Here is a 20,458-nt window from a genome sequence, read left to right as displayed (position 1 = left end):
TTTCGAACTGCTAGGTTGGCAGGAGCTGGGGCTAACAGCGGGCACTCATTCTGCTCCCGAGATTTGAACCTGGGACCTTTTGGCCCACAAGTTCAGCAGCTCAGCGCTTTAACACACTGTGCCTTTATTGTCTAAACATTATAAAAAGATCAAGTCCGCAATTTGTTTTGTCTTTCCCTTTTTCCACCCCTAATTCTATGTGCCACTTATTTGTCCTGCAGTTTTAAACCTTATTTGATTTGACGTCACTAGCAATATATCACTTCCCTCCAGGACAATGTAATTCTAGGGTTCCCATCAATACATTCACTGAGGTCTAATGAAGATTTCTGAGGAAGAGCACAATAATTCTTCTGTTCCTTTAAAATTTAATTTCACAACTTCTGCCATTATTATCCTGGGCATCTTCTTTGAGCATCTGTTTTGCTAGCTCAGCCTTCTTGTTGCCCTAATGAGCTCTCAGATGCATTCACGGAACACCAATGAAATTAGCAGTGGCCTTACTTGGCAGTCCCTCTGGGAATGCACTGTCCTTCCCTGAAGATGGAAATGTCAGTTTAAACCACCTTGAACAAAACTCCTTAGATTTTATCAGTGTACAGTACGTTACTGATACTTGCACAATGGCACTGAAATTAGCAGCATCCATCTAACCAACTAGTTTTGCTGTTGAGTTCAAAGGATCTGTTGTTTCTTCAAAAGTGATTGATTTCAGATAAATATCTCATTTGAGCCAGCATTTGACTTCAAGCTTAAAAAGTACTTAGCTTGAAGTCTTGTAAATAGAGCCTGGACCCATTGTGCTTTTCATAACTATTCCTGAACACTCAATGAAGAGAATCATTCATGGAATAACTTTTTCCCTAGCCAATTTCCTTAGCTCATCCTGCAAGTTGGTGCCAGCTCCAGGAAGTTAACAAGCAAAGGGTTTTCCTTGCTACTGTCACCCATTCTCCCCATGTGCTTTTTTCTTGCATTCAACTTGAAAAGCTGCCCCAGATAAAGAGATGCAGTCAAAGAGGGGCTATTCCTGTTCTTCCTTGATCTAGTCAAGAACTACTCCACTCCTGAAGCAGCTACACTGGCTTCCGGTTTGTTTCCAGGAGCAATTCAGCCTACAAAGCCCTATACGGTTTGGGCCCAGCCTACTTGAGGGACCGTATCTCCTTCTATCAACCCACTCGAGCCCTGAGATCCTCAGGAGAGGCCCTTCTCTTGGTCCCACCATCATCGCAAGCGTGTTTGGTGGGAATGAGAGAGAGGGTCTTTTCGGTGGTGGCCCCACGGCTCTGGAACTCCCTCCCTAATGAGGTATGATCAGCCCCCTCCTTACTGGCCTTTCGTTCGCAAATTAAAACCTTTCTGTGGAGCTAGGCCTTCCCAGACAAATGAAAATAGGCACTGCCAGTCTGATAATTTTTTTTGATAATACTTGACAAATAACTTCAGTGGCCAGAGGTTATGGATATCTTTAAATGGTGCTTGCTGTAAGTTTTTAAAATTGTTTTATTTGATATGTTAATTGAGGTTTTATACCAGGATATGATGTTTTAATTGATTATGTATTGCTGTTTGATGTATTTGTATGAATTTTATACATTGTACGCTGCTTTGAATCCCACCCATGGGAGAAAAGCGGGATAGAAATGAAATAATAATAATAATAATAATAATAATAATAATAATAATAATAATGGTTAATTAACCTCAGTGCTGAATCCAGACTCTTTCACATAGGGCTCTTTCATACCACACTTGTAGCATTGTGATTCCACTTACCTGCTATGGCAACTTACTATGGAATCTCAGAGTTTGCAGTTGTTGTTGTTGTTGTTGTTGTTGTTGTTGTTGTTGTTGTTATACGAGGGCTATCCAGAAAGTACATTAAGTTTTGAAATTAAAAATAAACAAAGTATAGGAGAAACCATACCATATGCAGTTGAAAGCCACACCCGAGTACCACATCTCACGTAGTCGTCAACCACTTGTATTCAACAATGGGGGCGTGGCTGGCAATGCAGCATTTTGGCGACACTGCACAGCTGCGGAAACGGGGAAGGGTTGACGACGGAGGTGGCAGAATTTAGTGGGGAAGGAGTTTCCAAGCTCATTTATCGCTATGATAAGTGCCTAGATTTGAATGGCGACTACGTGAAATGTGGTATTTGGGTGTGGCTTTCAACTGCATATGGTAAACATTTTCTCTTATACTTTGTTCATTTTTAATTCCAAAACGTAATGTACTTTCTGGATAACCCTTGTATCATGTAGCATGAAAGCACCACTAGCTACAATGTTATTCCCAGACAATCAAAGCTGAACCTGTTCCTCACACTGTGTGCACTCTGTCCTACCATCCTCCTGCCCCGATTCCTCCACATTTATTTTAGGTAAAAAGAAATCCTAATAGCACCAGCTGGAGGCTCATAATTATCAGGAACAGAGCAAGTGCCAGTGGAGAATATGTTTCCAATGGAAATACTAGAGTCAGAAAAAGATTTTCCCTCAAGACAGAGCAAGAGAAAGGAGGTTAAATTCCCTCTCCGTGCCTCCTGTGATCTTATGATTTATGAATTCCCCAGCTGATGTGATTTGCATTAAAAATAAAAAAAGGAAAAGCTTCACCTTAATTTCAGAGATGCATTTAATGTCATGTATAGTTTACTCATCAGATTTTTTTCCCCCCATCAAAGCTCTTCATTCTTAGAAATCTGGGAAATTGAACTTGTAGGTAGAAAGCATTTTAAACCTCAGTTCCAGCCTCTGACATGTAAAAAAAAAGATCAGTGTTTTATCATACCTATACAATGGAAGAAAGGACTTAGAGCAGAGCTTGGACATGTAACTTTTGACTACATCTAACACAATTCCCTTGACATTCTTCACATATCATGATAAATCAAAAATATTTTGGATGAAAAATCCATTCTGACTGGGGATTCTGGGAGATGTCATCCACAAAAGTATTCTCCCCCCCAAACAGATGCTTTGGTCTATTGTGATCTAGGAAGCGATTTTTCAAGAAGAGAGTAGGAGGCAAATCAAAGAAGTGCCTTGCAGGCAATGGAGCAGAGAGAGGATGACGACCAGGAAGAAGGAGGAGGTGAAATCACAGTTGTCAGTGGAAAAAGCGGGTGACACTCTTGGAGAGCTTGAGGAGGTCAATAAATCACCACCCTTATCTTGCAAACAGAGCCTGTGACTTCAAAAATTAGCTCATTTATTCTGCACAATTAAATTTATTGAAGTGTGACAGAAAAAGTTTAACAAGCACTGAAGCAGAAAGCCAGCAACAACAGAAGCAAGCATCGGAGTGAAGTACACAATTAGTTGATTTTCATTTTATTTATCAATATAATTATTGAATTGTATTTATCCTATTTCACAGATTTTTACTATTATCGCTGGATGGACTCAGGGGAAGAATTAGGTCATTTTTTAAAAGTCTAACTTAATGTGATTATAGACTAGCTATTAAAAGAAAACTTCTCTGAAATACTCTGCAATCCTGTATTCAATGAGGCCACATCATCTGGCTGCGAAATTGAGTCTTTTTCACTCTGAAAGAATTAAATTCAATATGCGCTGTGAACACAATGCTTTAATTTAGACTCTGCCACCCTCCAAGAGAGTCTACTCCACTGTTGAACAGCTTTTAAGAGCAGGTAGTTCTTCCTAATGTTTAGGTGAAATCTCTTTTCTTTAAATTTTAATTCACTTGTCCATTTCTGAGTCTCCAAAACAGCAGAATACAAACTTGCTGTTTTCCTTCCACAATGTGAAGGTAACTATCATTGGTTTCCAAGCCCTTTACCATTTTGGTCACTTTCCAATGGACACATTCCAGTTTGCCAAAATTCTTCTTCTGTGGAACTCAAAACTGCATGTTTTTATAATTCACCTTATGGAATCTGATGAAACAGAGGGAGTAGACTCTAGTTTTGAAAGGCTTCTGTTTCAAATGACAGATCTCTCACTAAATCTGAGCAGGATGTAGCAGAAATAATTATAGAATCATAGAGTCCAACCCCCTGCAAGAAGCAGGGAAATTGCATTCAAAGCACCCTCGACAGATGGTCATCCAGCCTCTGCTTAAAAGCCTTCAAAGAAGGAGCCTCACCACACTCTGGGGCAGAGAGTTCTACTGCTGAACAGCTCTCACAGTGAGGAAGTTCTTCCTAATGTTCAGGTGAAATCTCCTTTCCTTAATTTGAAGCCATTGTTCCGTGTCCTAGTGTCCAGGGCAGTAGAAAACAAGCTTGCTCCCTATGACTTCCCCTCACATGGCTATCATGTCTCCTCTCAGCCTTCTCTTCTGCAGGCTAAACATGCCCAGCTCTTTAAGCCGCTCCTCATAGGGTTTGTACTCCATACCACTGATCATTTTAGTCGCCCTCCTTTGGACACATTCCAGCTTCTCAACATCTCTCTTCAATTGCAATGCCCAAAATTGGTCACAGTATTCCAGGTGTGGTCTGACCAAGGCGGAATAGAAGGGTAACATGACCTCCCTGGATCTAGACACTATACTCCTATTTATGCAGGTCAAAATGCCATTGGCTTTTTTTGCTACAGCATCACACTGTAGGCTCATGTTTAACTTGTTGTCCACGAGGACTCCAAGATCTTTTTCACACGTACTGCTGTCAAGCCAGGCGTCCCGTATTCTGTATCTTTGCATTTCATTTTTTCATTTTTCATAATTGATCAGAAACTTCAGGGAGATGCCCCCAACCCCCACCTTTGAATGGCCAGAATTCAGGGACAGTAAGGAGACATCCCCTTTTTAGCACATCAGCAGTAATGGGAGCTGCACAAAAGAGGCAGTGCCTCTTGCAGAGGCTTAAATGAGAAACACTGAGCAATTAGCCACTGGCATCTCAAAAATCAGGTAGCTATAAATTTCTCAGCAGCTCTTGGTCTTGTTGTTTTCAATAGTTTGTTTTTGGCAACTCTTTCTTCTACCAGGCTTTCAGAAACCTTCATGCTTGTTGGTTTACTTTGGATTCTTGATCTCTGGACTGGGTTATATTTTACACCTCAATGTTTTTTTCCTTTTCACTTTGGTTATTGACTACTGGCTTCTCATGACAAACTATGGAATGGTGAGTACTGAACTCCCTTGCATATGCGTTTACCTTGACTAACTTAACTCACCTTTAATGGCTTCCCTTAGTATAACCAAGGACACAGCATATCCTTCTGTGCTTGTACTTAGCTTTATTACTCTATTTTTAGATCATGTCACAAGAAATTGACATACATCGTACAGGTTAATTTGGGCAGAGGTCTTATGAAGCCTTCCTTCCTGACCAGTATTTTTTCTCTTTCTTTCCTTCTCTGCGTTTAATTTTGAGGATAAATTTGGTCTGTTACATGCCCATTGATATTTTCTGTCCAAAAACAAAAACAGAGCCAGATAATTTTGCAATCCATTCTCCACCCCCAGACACGGAAGGGCCATAGATGGTGAATTTCAGAAACTCTATAATAAGCTCAGGGGGTGATAAATGGTTCAGAGTACAGCCAGCCTTCTTTCTCCATGGATTCTGCATCCATGTTTGAAAATATTCACCTTAAAAGAAAATTCCAAAAAGCAAACGTTGATTTTGCTATTTTATAGAAAAATATCATTTTACTCTATCCTTGTATGTAATGAGACATGAGCTTCAATGGATGTTAATATCTATAGGGGGTTCTGAAACCAAACCCCAAGGAATACCAAGGGGCCATTGAAGTGTAGTTCTGCATGTAGAATGAATGTGCTATGCTGAGCCATGCAGGATTGCAGACAGACCGCTTTCTTAACAGTCATTTTTAAGTATTATAATTATACTTTTTGCCTTTCAGTCTTCCCCCATCACTGACTGCAACCATTCATCCACTCAATAATATGGTGAATACTTAGCCAAGAAAGACTAGAATCCATACATCTGATAATACGGGTTGTTGGCCATAAATTTTATCAAATTTATTGGTCTTTAAAGTGCCCCAGGGAGTCCCCGGTGGTGCAGCGGGTTAAACTGCTGAGCTGCTGAACTTGCTGACCAAAAGGTCGGCAGTTCTAATCCAGGGAGCAGGGTGAGCTCTCTCTGTTAGCCCCAGCTTCTGCCAACCTAACAGTTCGAAAACATGCAAATGTGAGTAGATCAATAGGTACCGCTCCATCAGGAAGGTAACAGCGCTCCATGCAGACATGCTGGCCACATGACCTTGGACAATGCCGGCTTTTCGGCTTAGAAATGGAGATAAAAACCAACCCCCAGAGTCAGACATGACTAGATTTAATGTCAGGGGAAAACCTTTACCTTTACCTAAAGTGCCCAAAATCTCCTAATTGATTTTACTGATACAGACCAACATGCCCCCTATCCCTTCTCTTTTTTCTTCTGAGCATCTTACACCACAGTATAGCTTTGAAGATACATTGTTTAAATAATCTTAAATTGTATATTTGAATTGCATGTCATGCTGTCTTAAACACCCAAATGAGTCCAACCACAAGAGAGTAAAATAATTTGACAGTGCTGCATTTCTAAATATTGTTTTTATTGTTCTCATTGAATCACATTTAATGTCTCCTTAAAAGTCATGTGTTACAGTTACTTGAGTGTCAGAGTAGGGCTCTGGGAGACCAGGGTTTGACTCCCCACTTCACTATGGAAATCCACTACGTTATCTTGGACAAATGACTTGCTCATTTTCTCAACCTCAAATGAAGGCAAATTGTCCCCCATGAACAAATATTGCAAATAAAATCCTGCAATAGGTTCACCCTATGATCACCATCAGTCAGAAATGACATGAAGTCACACAACAACACAAAGATCTACGGGGGAAAGATGAATCTGAAGGGTTGAAAGAATGTGGGATGGAAGCAGATGGACCTGGATGGGGGGAACAGAGTAAGATGGTTCCCTCAGCTGTCCCATGCTGTTCACGCTTACTCTCTGTCCATCTGATGAGGTCCTAGGTTTGGAGTGGAAAAGTGTAGTCTGCAGATCACATACAGTCTACAAGGACATTTTTGAGGTCCCTAAGGGTGAAGTCCTCCAGATATCACGGGAACAGATATTAGGGATGTTACAAGGTTGATATCACAGGAAGTCTTTAAATACAATACACTAAAATGCAACCTCATTTGCAGAGGACATTGTTTTTATGTGCCTTCAAATCATTTCCAGTCTATGGCAACCCTAAGGTGATCTTCTCAGAGAGGATTTTTTGGAGGGAGGTGTTCTGAGGCTATGTGTGACTTGTCCAATGTTATCCAATGGGTTTCCATGGCCATGTAGGGATCTGACTCATGATATCCAGAGCTGCAGTTCAACACTTCAAACCACTATATCATGTTGGCTTTCTGCAATTAAACAACAATGATCAAATCTAACAAATGAGGAGTGCACACTTGCACACACATAGAGAAAGAGAGAGAGAGAATTTTCAAGGCAGCACTCTCACACTAAGATGCTTCCTTCTTGCTTTGAAGATTCGAGAAAATACGACAGAGACAGAGATCTGGGAATTATATTTCACTCTCCATTTCCTTTTTTGAAAAATGTGTATGCAGTTTTGGAAATTTTTGCCCTAAAACTACACAGAAAACCTCAGACATGGGGTACTCCCCAAGAAGTACCCCATAACCCTGTAGTAACCTCAAATCACCTGTTTTCTTATATAGCTATTCTCAAAACAGTGGCATAGAGTGACATCACTTCAGGTCACGATTTTGAAAGTTGCCTCTCAAAATGACTTATATTATTATCTATTTTTTGTCCTATTTTCTTTTCTGTCTTTTTTATTTGTCCTTCTTTCTCCCTTTACACTTCTTTATCTCCATTTATGCTATGTCAACTTTTCACACTGTTTGTGATATATTGTTCACTCACTTTTATCATATTAAGAAAAGACAATATTTGTCGTAACAAGAAATGTATCAAAGTTGCTCACAAAACATACAATAAAATGATATTATAAAAAATGGCTTATATTAGAATAGGACATTCAAAAGGTATGGGTTAACTTTTACATTCCTTAAATGTTAAATTGGACTTTGATTTGTGTGCATAGAGATCACACTGGATGACTTTTCATGTCACCAAGTTGACTTATAACACATTCTAGAATAAATTATTCAAGTTTCACACTTGACAGAACATTTGCCAAAATTACATTCTTCTTTAAAATTGAGTGGTCAACACTTCATGAAGTGACACAAGAATCAACGGTAAAATCTGATGCATCTCTGCATACCTAAAATAAAAACCTTGGTGGTCTTGCAACTGGCTTCTTAACTTTTTATGCATTATATTAACTGTAGCATATTTGTGAACATCAAAGCAACATTTAATAGTAATTAAAGACAAGAACAAAGTTGTTCTAAAATTGGATTTGAGTTTTACTTCCATATCCAACAGAGTATGGAAATGCTACATTTATGGATTTGAACTCCCAGAACACTTGTAGTCATACTAGCAGCAGAACTGTTGTCCAAAAAGCAGTGTTTTCAAGCTATTTACCTACTTAAGAAAAAAATCTCATTCAATGGGACTAAGTTCTAACAATCTGATTAATCTTCTGTCATCCCATTTTCTCAATTGATTTTTTAATCCCAATTTCTTTTATTTCCTCCCACTTTTTCCTTTTGTATTCAGCTTACTTCAATTCTGCAAACTGATCCCAAAATGGTACGGAAGTAGTTTGCAAGCAATCAGGTCTGCTTTGACCTTGTGTGCCCTGGTTACATCTATGAAATGTTGGAGGGTCTGAATGTCCAATGCTGTCATTTAGAAAAGAGTATATAGATGGAGACATTTCAGAAAATGAAAAAAAAGCAGAGCATTACATGGCTGCTATATTATCCATCTGGCTTGCTAATAAATATAGGTGTATCTTGTAAATTATTTCTTAGAGATCACAGCCTTAACTGTAGTTGTCAGAAAGGAGAACATAGAAATAGTGTTGGATCAGATCCATAGTCTACTTCATTTGCCTTCTCACAGTGGTCAACTAGATGCTTATGAGAAGCCCCAGAAAACCCAAAATATGCTTATTTTCAAATGACATTTTGTAATATGCAAATGTATGCAGATTTAATCAATTAATGAATGTTTAAACTCTTGTGAGTAATCAACTGAAATTCTTTTAATCACTTGAGAGCCATGAAAAGTAATAGTTTTCTATACGTGAAAACCCTTTAGAATTGGAAGTTTGATCCCTCATCTATTTCTTGAGCCATAAGTAAATGCCGATGATGTCAACAAACGTCTAGAAGGGATTGAATGTGCTATGAATTCCATTTATAGTCCTGGTGCCTGGTAGTAAAACAAGGCCTTCAGCTTGCCAATGCTCTTGTAATGTAGCATGGGGAGGGGGCAACATTTGCTGTCACTGGGGATGGATAGTAATTAGATTTTGTGGGTGAGCTCTTGGGGAAATTCTTGAGGGATCACAGCTCCTGTTGCAAGCTGCTAAGGGTTTGGGTTGTCAAGGGGAAAACAACTCAGAAGAGGCACATGAAGAAGCAAAGGGCAAGTGCGCTATTGAGTAAGGAACTTCTAATACCATTTATCATGTGGTTCCATAATATACTGTGGAACACATTGTTCTTAACATGACACTGGGATAGCAGCATTATCTGTCACCGTGGGGAGCACTGGGGGGTCATAAATATGATATAATTATGAGGTTTTATTTAGGTCAAGAAAACTGGTTCTCTTGGGAAAAGATACAGGGAATATCCACAAGATTCAGGAATCAACTTTATTCTTAAAATTGCAGAGATCACAAGGTGGAGTGAGATGTAGCTGCATCAGTGTCCGTTACAGCCATGTTACATATTCATCCATTAGCCAAATAAGCCAATTTGTACATTTAGGTATTTCTGGCCCATCCTACATCCAGGGATTTCAGGAGCAGAGAAAAGTTTATATCCCAGTGCGGCATTTACAACCAACGTAAATCATATCAGTGTCGTACTTGTGAATACAGTGGACCCATGGTGGGGTTTGGATCCAGCTCCCCTCATGGATACCATCATCTGTGGATGCTCAGGTCCCATATATACAATTGTAGAATAAAAAGTTGTCCCTCATCTAAAATGGCAAAATCAAGGTTTGCTTTTCGATTAAAAATATTTTCAAGCCATGAATGATTGAATCTGAGAAGCCAGAATCCATGGATATGGAAACCGATTGCACTAACACAGGCCCCATCCATGCTACCATATCATGCAGTTTGAAACTGCATGATATGACTATGTAAACTCATATAATGCAGTTCACCTGTATTGAACTGCATTATATGAGTCTACACTGACCATACTGTACAGTTTCAAACTGCATGATATTGCAGTATAGATGGGGTCGCATTTTGCCTGAAATGGCAAATGGGAAAACTGTTTTCTTGATTTCTCTTTAACAAGCTTTCAGCAATCCCATGCCATTCCCACAATGTGAGATAGATGTAATTTACTGTCATGGTTATGAGCAACTTCATACAGCCACTGGCATTGCACGATTGTGATGATGAGATTATGCAAAGCTGCACTTTCGGGTGGGTGGTGTAATTTCATCCTACTGTTGCGCCATTCCTATTATTATTATTATTATTATTATTATTATTATTATTATTATTATTATTATTAGCATATTTTACAGTGTGGGGAGTATGCTACCACAGAAGTACATGGATTTACCACACAAAGTCCTGGGACCATGGCTTTGTCTATCAATAACCCTTGACAGCTTCATCAATATTTGGAGGTAATGGGACAAAATCACCCATTTTTCCAGTGCCTATTTGCTCTGTCATTGTTTATTTGTTCAGTTGCTTCTGACTCTTTGTGACCTCATGGACCAGCCCATTTTCCCCAGCATCATTCTCCAAGCTTTCCTGTCTTCTCATTATGTGGCCAAAGTACTTCATCTTTGCCTCTAATATCCTTCCCTCCAGTGAGCAGCCGGGCATTAATTCAGGAAACTACAGTGCACGGGGTATAGTTGAAGCATGTCACCATTTTTGCTCTATACCAAATTGATTAGTTTGGATTTAAGACAGACTTTCTAGTGTCACTTAATTCAACTATATCAGTGGTGGGCAGACCATGGATGTCACCTTCCGGAGGACACTCCCAGAATCCTCAAGCAACATGAGAATTATGGGAGGCCATAATTATAGTCCAACAAGTAATTCCCCCACCATGTCCTTTGATGGGTAAATGTGGCTCTTCGTATAGTATTGCACTACAGCTTCCATTAGCCCTTCTCAGCACAGTCAAAGGTGAAGAAGTATGGGAATTGTAGTTGAGAAAAAAGCTGGACTACTACAATTGTTCAACCCTGATCTCAATTTTGTCAATGCAAATATTTTCAATTCCATTGGTGGAAAGCCCTTTTTTTGAAGAGCTGTTTTTGCTTTCTTCTCACAACATTATGAATGTCTTCCTTTTCTTACTAGCAGCTATTTAAAATCCTGGTTGGTGGACCGTTCACAAATTACAATGGTGTACATCTAACCCACACCATTGCAATTCACTTTTACAACCATACAATGACCCATAAGTTACTTCCAAACCTCCAGCATGTCCAATTGTTGGAAGAGAACAGGCTGCATCCCCACTCATTTCTCTGCTCTCCAACAACATGGAAATAGCCGTGTCAGGTGGGTGGGGGATAATGATATCATATATACGTTTTTTAGGATATCATTAGAAAACATATCAGTAACGACATCTCTTTGGTTACATTTACTGATGGCTGATCTTGGCCCGTTTTAAGATCTAGCTATGCAAATTGAATACAGTGCTTGATTTGAACTCAGTTGGACATATTTCTCAGTACACATATACAGAATTGGCTGGTGAGATTTCTGTAATCGAGGCCTCATCTAGACTGACATTTAATGCAGTTTCAAACTGGTATTGAGGAAAGTGGTTTTGCTATGCAGGTGATTATGTAGAAAATCCTGGAACCAGTTCGAGACCTGGATGGTGCTTACACAAACCACAGAGCACTGATGAACATCAGTGCCATTTTGTGGGAGTTTGTTATTGGACTGCCACAAATCGGAAACTAGCTTTAAACTGCATTAAATGATCATTATAGGCCAGTGGTTCTCAACCTGTGGGTCCTCAGTTTTTTTGGCCTTTAACTCCCAGAAATCACAGCCAGTTTACCAGCTGTTAGGATTTCTGGGAGTTGAAGGCCAAAACATCTGGGGACCCACAGGTTGAGAACCACTGCTATAGAATGAGAGCCGCAATAGCTAGCTGTTTCAACATGCACATCCACTGCCACAAACCAGCAGGATAAATTACATCTTTCTCTGACCTTCTATACAAACTTTAATCAGTATGGAGGGAGACGGTTAAGGAGTGACTGACTGTTATAAAAGGCAGTGCTGAAGGAAAATAAAGCAATCTTGTTTAGAATAAATATTATTTTTAGTGGACTGCTCCTACTTTTTTAAACTTATTTTTAGAAGAATTGCAAAATAAAAGGAGCCCAGAGGTTTTACGCATGTCTCCACTCTGCCTGTGACTTAATTTATTTCTTTAATTTGTTTTATACCCTACAAAAATGTTATTCTTTTGAGACTCTCTTCTAGTCTATGTTTTGCATATATTATTTGCTGTAAAAGATTAATGAGGTAGTAGAAGCAATTTCTAATGGATTCCCTTGGTTTTCATCCCCCCCTTTAAAATATACACAACCATGAATCTGCTAAGTGTTCTTGGCATGAAGGATGGGGAAAAAGAAAGTAATGAAACACAAAGCCTCTTTAACAATTTCTCCTCCCCTGCTTTGCCTCTCAGATATAATGTGCTAACCAATCCACTGTACTAACTGCACATCAGTCAAGTGTATTTGCCAAACCTTTGTTGAAGCTGTGTATTTTTCAAGGTTTACCCAAAGAGCCCTATACAAATTTCCGAGGGAAGGCATGCCAATAAAGGCAGTTTATTCAGACCTTCCCTTTATGGCTTCTGAAGAAAACCTTCTCACACTACTGTGGAAATGACTAAAGTCTGAGAAATTAGCCGGGAAAAGTTCACCACAGAAATGCCTAATTTTGGTATGCGAACACTATACAGACAACTCAGTTCTTGTTGACAAAGGCTAAATAAGCAAATCTTCTCCCAAGCATTAAAAATGAGATGAATGGCTAAGCAGAGCCATAGTTAAACCAAGGGAAATTAATCCTTTCCACTTCTTAGGCCAACTGACACTCACTACTGTAGCCATGGGAACATGGAAAGGAAATGTTAGTCAAGTTGCAAGCAACGAAGAAACAAGAACAAATATGGAACGAACTAGCATAGTGAGGAAGATGGTGGGAAATGATAAGAAATTGTGCCACAAAGTCTCATGTAGATTTCAAGAGGGGTTGTATGGTTTGGAAGAACCAGATTGATGTAAAAACAATTAGAATCTGTAGGACATGCCAATATAGAAACACAGAATACTTCAGATTGGCAATATAGAACTGTTTCCAGTTGTGGAACTATTGCAGAAACACTTCTACGCCTACAGATTTTGGTGTAGTCGCTGTCAAATCCAGTAATGGGCTTGTTCTGAGACAAAATGAGAGCCAGTGTGTTGTAGGATGGAATATCTGAATTTATGGAGAATTTCTCTGCTTCCAGTCCTTGATCTAACATGGATTTCACTTGGGTCACCCATTTCTAACCCAACCTTCATCGGAGACAGGTAAAAATGAGCAACTTAGAGGAAGAGTAGGGTAAAAGCTGAGTCCTTCTTCATCCTTCTTGGCTTAGCAAGACTGAAAAGCTTTACAGACCTCATAAAAATGAAGCAATATGAGTGCTTTCATTATCTTTTCTAGAAGGTGAATCCAAAGTTTAAAGATTACCACTGAAAAAAAAATCAAGGTGTAATTATGCCACCAGACCATACCTGGGTTGATAAGTGAAGTCATATGTGGGAGAGACTTCTTTTAGGCATGAGTCTTTTTTCGACCACAGTTCCCAGGCTCCACTGTTTCTAAATTTGGGTATGAGGGATTGTGCAAAGATGACAATAAATAAGGGCTATGAACATGCACAGAAGTATGCTATGACCCAATGGCTACATCACTTGATGCAACACACAAAAAACTACTTGAGAAGCCAAGCACCATACTAACATAGGCATTTTTGTGGTTCTGTAAAAAATGGGGCTGTAATACTGTCCCAGGTGGTTGTCACAATGTGCTTTGCTCCAGGAGAGGCGCAAGGAGTGGCACTCTCAGAAATCCCTATGCTGATGGCACTACCAAGCTTCTACGAGTGGGTCCCCAAATGTTTGACAAGAGATCAGAGAAGCATGTGAATGAAAACTTCCCGGTCCATTTGTCAGCTTCCTGGATCGACTAGTCACTATGGATGAGACCTGGATGTATTTGTATGACTCTGAAACCAAGGAGCAGTCAAAAGAATGGAGGCACAGTGGTTCTCCTCATCCAAAGATCTTGAAGATCTTGCCCAAGTTCCTATTCTTGTTCCAAACCCTCCCGGTGAATATCCCTATCAATTTGTTGAAGAAATGGGATAACTCTTTCAAAAAATGGGTAGTGGGAGGAAACAAAAACAGAATTGCTAACTTTTTATATTATAGTAAACAAGAATTGGGTGGATTATACTATACTCCCTCATTGGGATTATACTATGAGGCAAGTCAACTAGTGAGATTATTAGAATTCGAATTGGAAGGGTAAAAAAAAGGGTGCAAATAGAAAAGGAAGCAAATAATTGGCAAAAGGGAACGTCAATGGGAGAGAGAATAGATATAAAAGACCTAAAGAACATAAAAGCAGGCCCTTGCTTAACAATGTTGTCAATCTGGAAAAAATGGCAAACTAAATTACAAATAAATAAAATTGACCCTTTCCCATTAGAAACATTGGAAAATAAGGACAAGACATTTAGGAATATAATTAAGGCACTGAAGGAAAATGGTATTAAAAGGATTGGGGACCTTATGGACCCCAATGGAGAAATATTAAAGTGGGATAAAATAAAAGATAAATGTGGCCAAGGGAGCTGGATAGCATGGTTAGGTTTGTCCAGTAAAGCCCAGGCCATGAAAAGAAGAGAAGCAGGTGAAACCCCCCTGGATAGAATAATTAGAAGGAAATTAGAAATAGATAAAGGAATGACTGGGCTATGGTATGATGAACTAATTACCTTAACTTATAATACGAAAGAAACGCTTACAGAGATCTGGAAACAGGAAAAAAACTTTACTGAGAAACTAATCGGGTCATGGATCAATAATATTCATAAAATTAATCATATAAGGATCAAAGAAACACAAAGGAAAATAATCACAAAATGGTATAGAACCCCCCTACAATTAGCTCATATAACGGGAAGTACCTCGAACAAATGTTGGCATAAATGTGGGGAAATAGGTTCATTCTCCCACATGTGGTGGGACTGTAGAAAAATTCAAATCTTTTATAGCAAAATAAGAAAAGAAATGGAAGAAATAATAGGGAAAGAATATGGGACAAAGCCAGATTTATGTCCCTCACAATAAAGGTAAGGGTAGATAACAATAATTGGACCAAGATTCTAAAATATATGACAGCCGCAATACAAGCCACAATAGCCCGAGGATGGAGGGATGAGACAAAATGGGACATAGAAATTTGGTAGTCTTATATATCAGAATATATAATCAATGATTTCATTAATCAAAGGAAAAGAAAATATACAAATTGTCTAAAAGAACCTGACTGGTTCAGGAAATGGTCAGTCCTAATTAACAAAATAGATGGAGACGAAAGATACACCACCTTGAACCAGGCGTTCCACACAGTTAAAATGATACAATGATAATATATTGAATTGCTGTTCCAGGGGGGAGGGGGAACGGGGGAGGGGGAACGGGGTGGGTGTTACATTCCAAAGGATCGTTTAAAATGTCATTTAAGCATTACTTAATTTTGGTATTATTTATATTGAAATAAGACATGCATCGCTAAAATTTAAAAAAAAAGGAGGGTGTGCTGCTAGTGGACTACCTTCAAAATGGTTCCACCATCAATGCAAGATATTACATTGAACTTTTGGACCAATTGAAGGCAGCTCTGAAGGCCAAAAAGCATGGCAAGCTATCCAAAGGAATCTTGTTCCTGAAAGACAATGCCTCCACTCACACTGTACAAACGACCATGGCAAAACAAGGGGAGCCTTATTCACCGGATCTAGCTCCCTCTGACTATCACCTGTTTCCAAACCTGAAGAAACACCTCAAGGGTACCAAGTTTCACACCATTTCTTATGCCATGGCTGCTAGGGATGACTGGTTTGAGGCACAACTGAAATCCTTCTTTTTGAAAGGCTTACAGAACTTGGAATACTGATGTAAGAAGTGTGTTGATATTAGTGGAGAGTATGTGAAAGAAATGTAAAGTTTCATCTTCCTATCCTGTTTCTTTCTGGGTAAAGCCAAAGACTTATCAGCAGCCCCTCGTAAGGTAAATTTGGAGATATAATGACCAAGAATTCCAAAAATTCCCCCAAGAGATACATGTTCATCATGGCTGTTCTACAGATGTCTCAGGCTGTCATCTCTGAACATGGCAAACTTAATTGAGATGATGGAGAGCTTAATAAGGTTGATGCCAAAATATTGAGGCATGTTTAACAATATTATGGTTGTTTAGAAACTTGTTGGCTAGAAAAGTAGGAGATAACTAAAGTGAGCAGGTGTGCTTGGAAGTCCCCAAAGACTGAGAAGTGCTTTGGGAAACTGCTACTGAGATGATCTTAGTACACTCTCCTTTTTTTCAAGATGGAATATGTGGATATACACATTTCTTCTGCTTACTTATCTATTTTTGCAGCTAACAATTAAAAACATATAGAGCTATGGTTAGGCATTGCTCAGTAAAACAGGTTATGTGTTTTGGAAGGTAGAGATTCTCAAGACATGGTTGCTGGTTTTTTTTTTAACTTAGGATCAGAATAATTTAAGAATCTCTTTCATAAGCTTCATAGCAAGCCTCTTCACAAAAGTAGTTTCTTATAATGTGGTTTATGGCTTGGACTCAGGCTAGCAATTCCATGGTTTGAACATTCTGTTCGGTGTACCAAATTGGCAATAGAAGCTGCTCGTAACAAGCAGAGATTCAATGAGGAAAGCAAGTGAGGTCCTGTTTTTGTTTTGCTTATTTTGTCTTATTTCTCAGTTTCCTGAATGATCAAGCCTACCCTTTTCCAGGTTCTAAGATACAGGTATGTACATAACACTGCTACTTTAATTCTTTATTTGGAGATCCCAGGATCTAAATATGGGACCTTATGCATAACAATAATGTCTCCAGTTTCTCCCCAAAACAATAGATGGGAAAAGACAAATGTATAAAGTGGTGTCACCCAATCGTTGGCCATGACGTTGGTACAGCTAGAAATACCATAGCAAAGCAACTTGGTGGTGGAAGATTCCTAGAATTTCCAACTACTGCATCTGGAAATTCAAATATACTGGGAAAAGGTGCTTCTCCCATTACAGGGGAAAGTGAATCACAACTGGCCTGTGAAGTCCCTCCAGGAAAGCCACTGTTATTGGAAAGCAAGGCTGTGTGTATAATTTGCACTCTAAGAGAAAATGGAGAATGTGCTAATGACAGCACAGAATTCAGTTTCTGAATACAAGTTTCAAGCCTTATATCTCTGATCATCAGCTCCAAAGAGTATTAAGCTTAGCTTGGCCCAAGATATCCTCCCCTCCATCCCCTTTACTTATATATAAGTCAATGTACATAATACTCAAAGTCACCCAAGATATAAAAGAAATAGAAATAAGTAAAAACCACATGCAGTTGCTTTCTCTTATGTCTATCTGACTATACTGCTGCTAGATCATTTTTAAATGTGAAGAAAAACTCATAAAATCCCATTAAAAGAAAACACCTTAAAATGGGCAGGCAAACAAAACATACTGAGACAATGTGCTTCTGACATGTCTTCATTTGATGGATCTTATCATTTTAGACCTGTCCTCTGGAAAAGAAAGGAGGGTATCAGCCAAATGTATAGTTTGCCTCCCATATGACAGTGGAACAGCTGGGACATTTCTGCATGACTTGGTTTAATACAACGAGACTGGAATTTGAACATTTTCTGCTTAAAAATAATAACATGAAAACACACGATCATCTAGATAGTTGTAAAAGTGGCGCTTTACCAGCCAGGAACCAAAAACTACAGCAAAAACCCACAGGTAATTAATTAATTAATTAAGAAAGGGAGAAAAAAGGGAACTACTTGCTTGATTATAACATATAAAGCACTAGCTCATTTAGGGTTTTTTTTTAGAGCTATGTATACAAATGTAGCTATAGGAAGTGAGGCTGCAATAAGAATTCTGCCTCAAATTAAATTTCCCTTCAGTCCCCAGATCTCTAGTATTTCAGAGAGTGAGATGTTGAAAATCTTTCACCCCTTGAACTCTCTTATTACCTGTGTTCACATTCCCTTGGTAACTGCCTGCTCATTTTCTTTAGATGCCTAAATTCTGTTTCTAAATGCACTGCCAAGGTTTTAAAGTAAAGGCAATGTTTCTGCCTCATCACACCAGAGCATGGACCCACTTTAAATCAGGTTTCTGCTTCCTACAAAATTCTGTGGTTTGTAGCTTGGTGAGGCCCAGGACCTGTCTGTCTGAGCTGTTTAAATGCCCTCCTTAAAGTGGATTTAATGTGGATCCAAACTCTAGTGTGATGAGGTTCTTAGAAATTGCAGGACTTTTTTTCCCGTATCAGGAGCAATTTAAGGAACTGCAAGTCACTTCTGGTGTGAGAGAATTGGCAGTCTGCAAGGACATCGCCCAGGGGATGCCTGGATGTTTTACCATCCTGTGGGAGGCTTCTTTCATGTTCCCACATGAGAAGCTGGAGCTTACAGATGGGAGCTCATCCCACTCCCCAGATTCAAACCGCTGACCTTTCGGTCAGCAGTCCTGCTGGCACAAGGGTATAACACATTTCACCACTGGGGGTTCCCATTGCAGGACTGAAAGTAAATTTCATCAGGTGCAGAATCCTTAATGTAGGAAGGGGCGTGATACCCTAATTTCCCCCTGCTCTCTGTAGCTGCACTCTTAAGGGTGTGTCTGTTTTACTTGATAGCTATATATATATATAGCTGCTGATATGCTACCGAGCCCAATTCAAAGTGCTGGTTTTGACCTACAAAGCCCTAAACCGTTTTGGTCCAATGTACCTGTCTGAACGTATCTCCTCCTATGAACCATCAAGAACACTAAGATCATCTGGAGAGGTCCTGCTATCGGTCCCACCAGCCTTGCAGGTGCGGCTGGTGGGAACAAGGGACAGGGCCTTCTCAGTGGTGGCTCCTCGGCTGTGGAACGCCCTCCCCAGTAACCTCCGGAAGGCCTCAACTCTTCTGGGCTTCAGGAAGAACGTTAAGACATGGCTTTGTGCGCAAGCATTTAATGAATAAGTACTATATTGACATGGTCTGAACTTAGGTTTATGTGCAATGGTTCCTTGGAAGAATGGTATTAATAAGTAACTATATGTTTTAAGCTTGACTAATGTATTTTATGGATTATTGTTAATGGTTTTAGATGTGTTGCTGTTTTTATTGATTTGTTTGGCATTGAATTTTGCCGGTTGTTGTAAGCCACACTGAGTCCCCTTGGGTGAGAAGGGCGGGGTAGAAATGTTGTAAATAAATAAAATAAACATATATAACTTTTCAAAATGGATAATACAATTGATCTCTGGATTCTGAACTTTAGAGAAGCGGGGTGTGGTATAGCAATTAAATCAGACCTTCAACAACTTGTATGTGTACATGCCTTCAAGTCACCTGTTGACTTATGACAACCCTATGAATTTTATGTTTTCTTAAACGAGGAATATATAGAGATAGTTTGACCAGTTTCATCCTCTGAAAGATAGCCTACATATCTTGTATTCATTGGAGATATCCCATCCAAGTTAACTAGAGTTAACCCTGCCTAACTTCCAAGATCACAGCGCACTAATGTGGCTAAGGTAACTTGCACTTTGCAAATACCGAACTTCCAAAATCCTACATCCAACATGGCCATACTAAGAGGGGGAGTCCTGTGAGTTGTAGCCCAAAAATTTAATTTCCCCAGGTCCTCCGTTAAATTTATCTGATTCGAGCATATTACTCAACTGAAGTGTAATCCTGAATCTTTTTGTTAGTCCTCCAACTAGAGTAGGGATTTGCTTCTTTGTTGACTCATCCATTCAACTCTTGAGTCAGTGGGTTCTTGTCATAGACAGAACGCCACCAGATAAAGTTCAACACAGTTTATTAAAGTTACAGAGCTAAAAAGTGCCCGTATGAAACAAAGGACTAGGCAAACGCTTGCCTTCAGTGTAAAAGATACACAAAAAAGACTCCGCTGATACTAAAAGCGGTTCAAAAGATAAACTGGATTAAACAGGAGTT

General features: G+C 39.3%; 1 long non-coding RNA gene across 1 annotated transcript in view; it reads left to right on the top strand.

Annotated features, from left to right (window-relative positions):
• Nucleotides 1–1,720: 1,720 nt before the first annotated feature.
• Nucleotides 1,721–20,458, top strand: part of LOC134298970 (uncharacterized) — a 91,489-nt gene continuing 72,751 nt past the window's right edge. Inside the window, exon 1 of the long non-coding RNA XR_010006113.1 lies at nucleotides 1,721–5,105. This is a non-coding gene — a long non-coding RNA (uncharacterized LOC134298970). The remainder of the gene's footprint in view (nucleotides 5,106–20,458) is intronic.

The sequence above is a fragment of the Anolis carolinensis genome, chromosome 4, assembly GCF_035594765.1.
Source record: "Anolis carolinensis isolate JA03-04 chromosome 4, rAnoCar3.1.pri, whole genome shotgun sequence".
NCBI classification, from domain to species: Eukaryota; Metazoa; Chordata; class Lepidosauria; order Squamata; family Dactyloidae; genus Anolis; species Anolis carolinensis.
The sequence above is the reverse complement of the archived record's forward strand: the minus strand, read 5'-3'. Positions and strand labels throughout refer to the sequence as shown.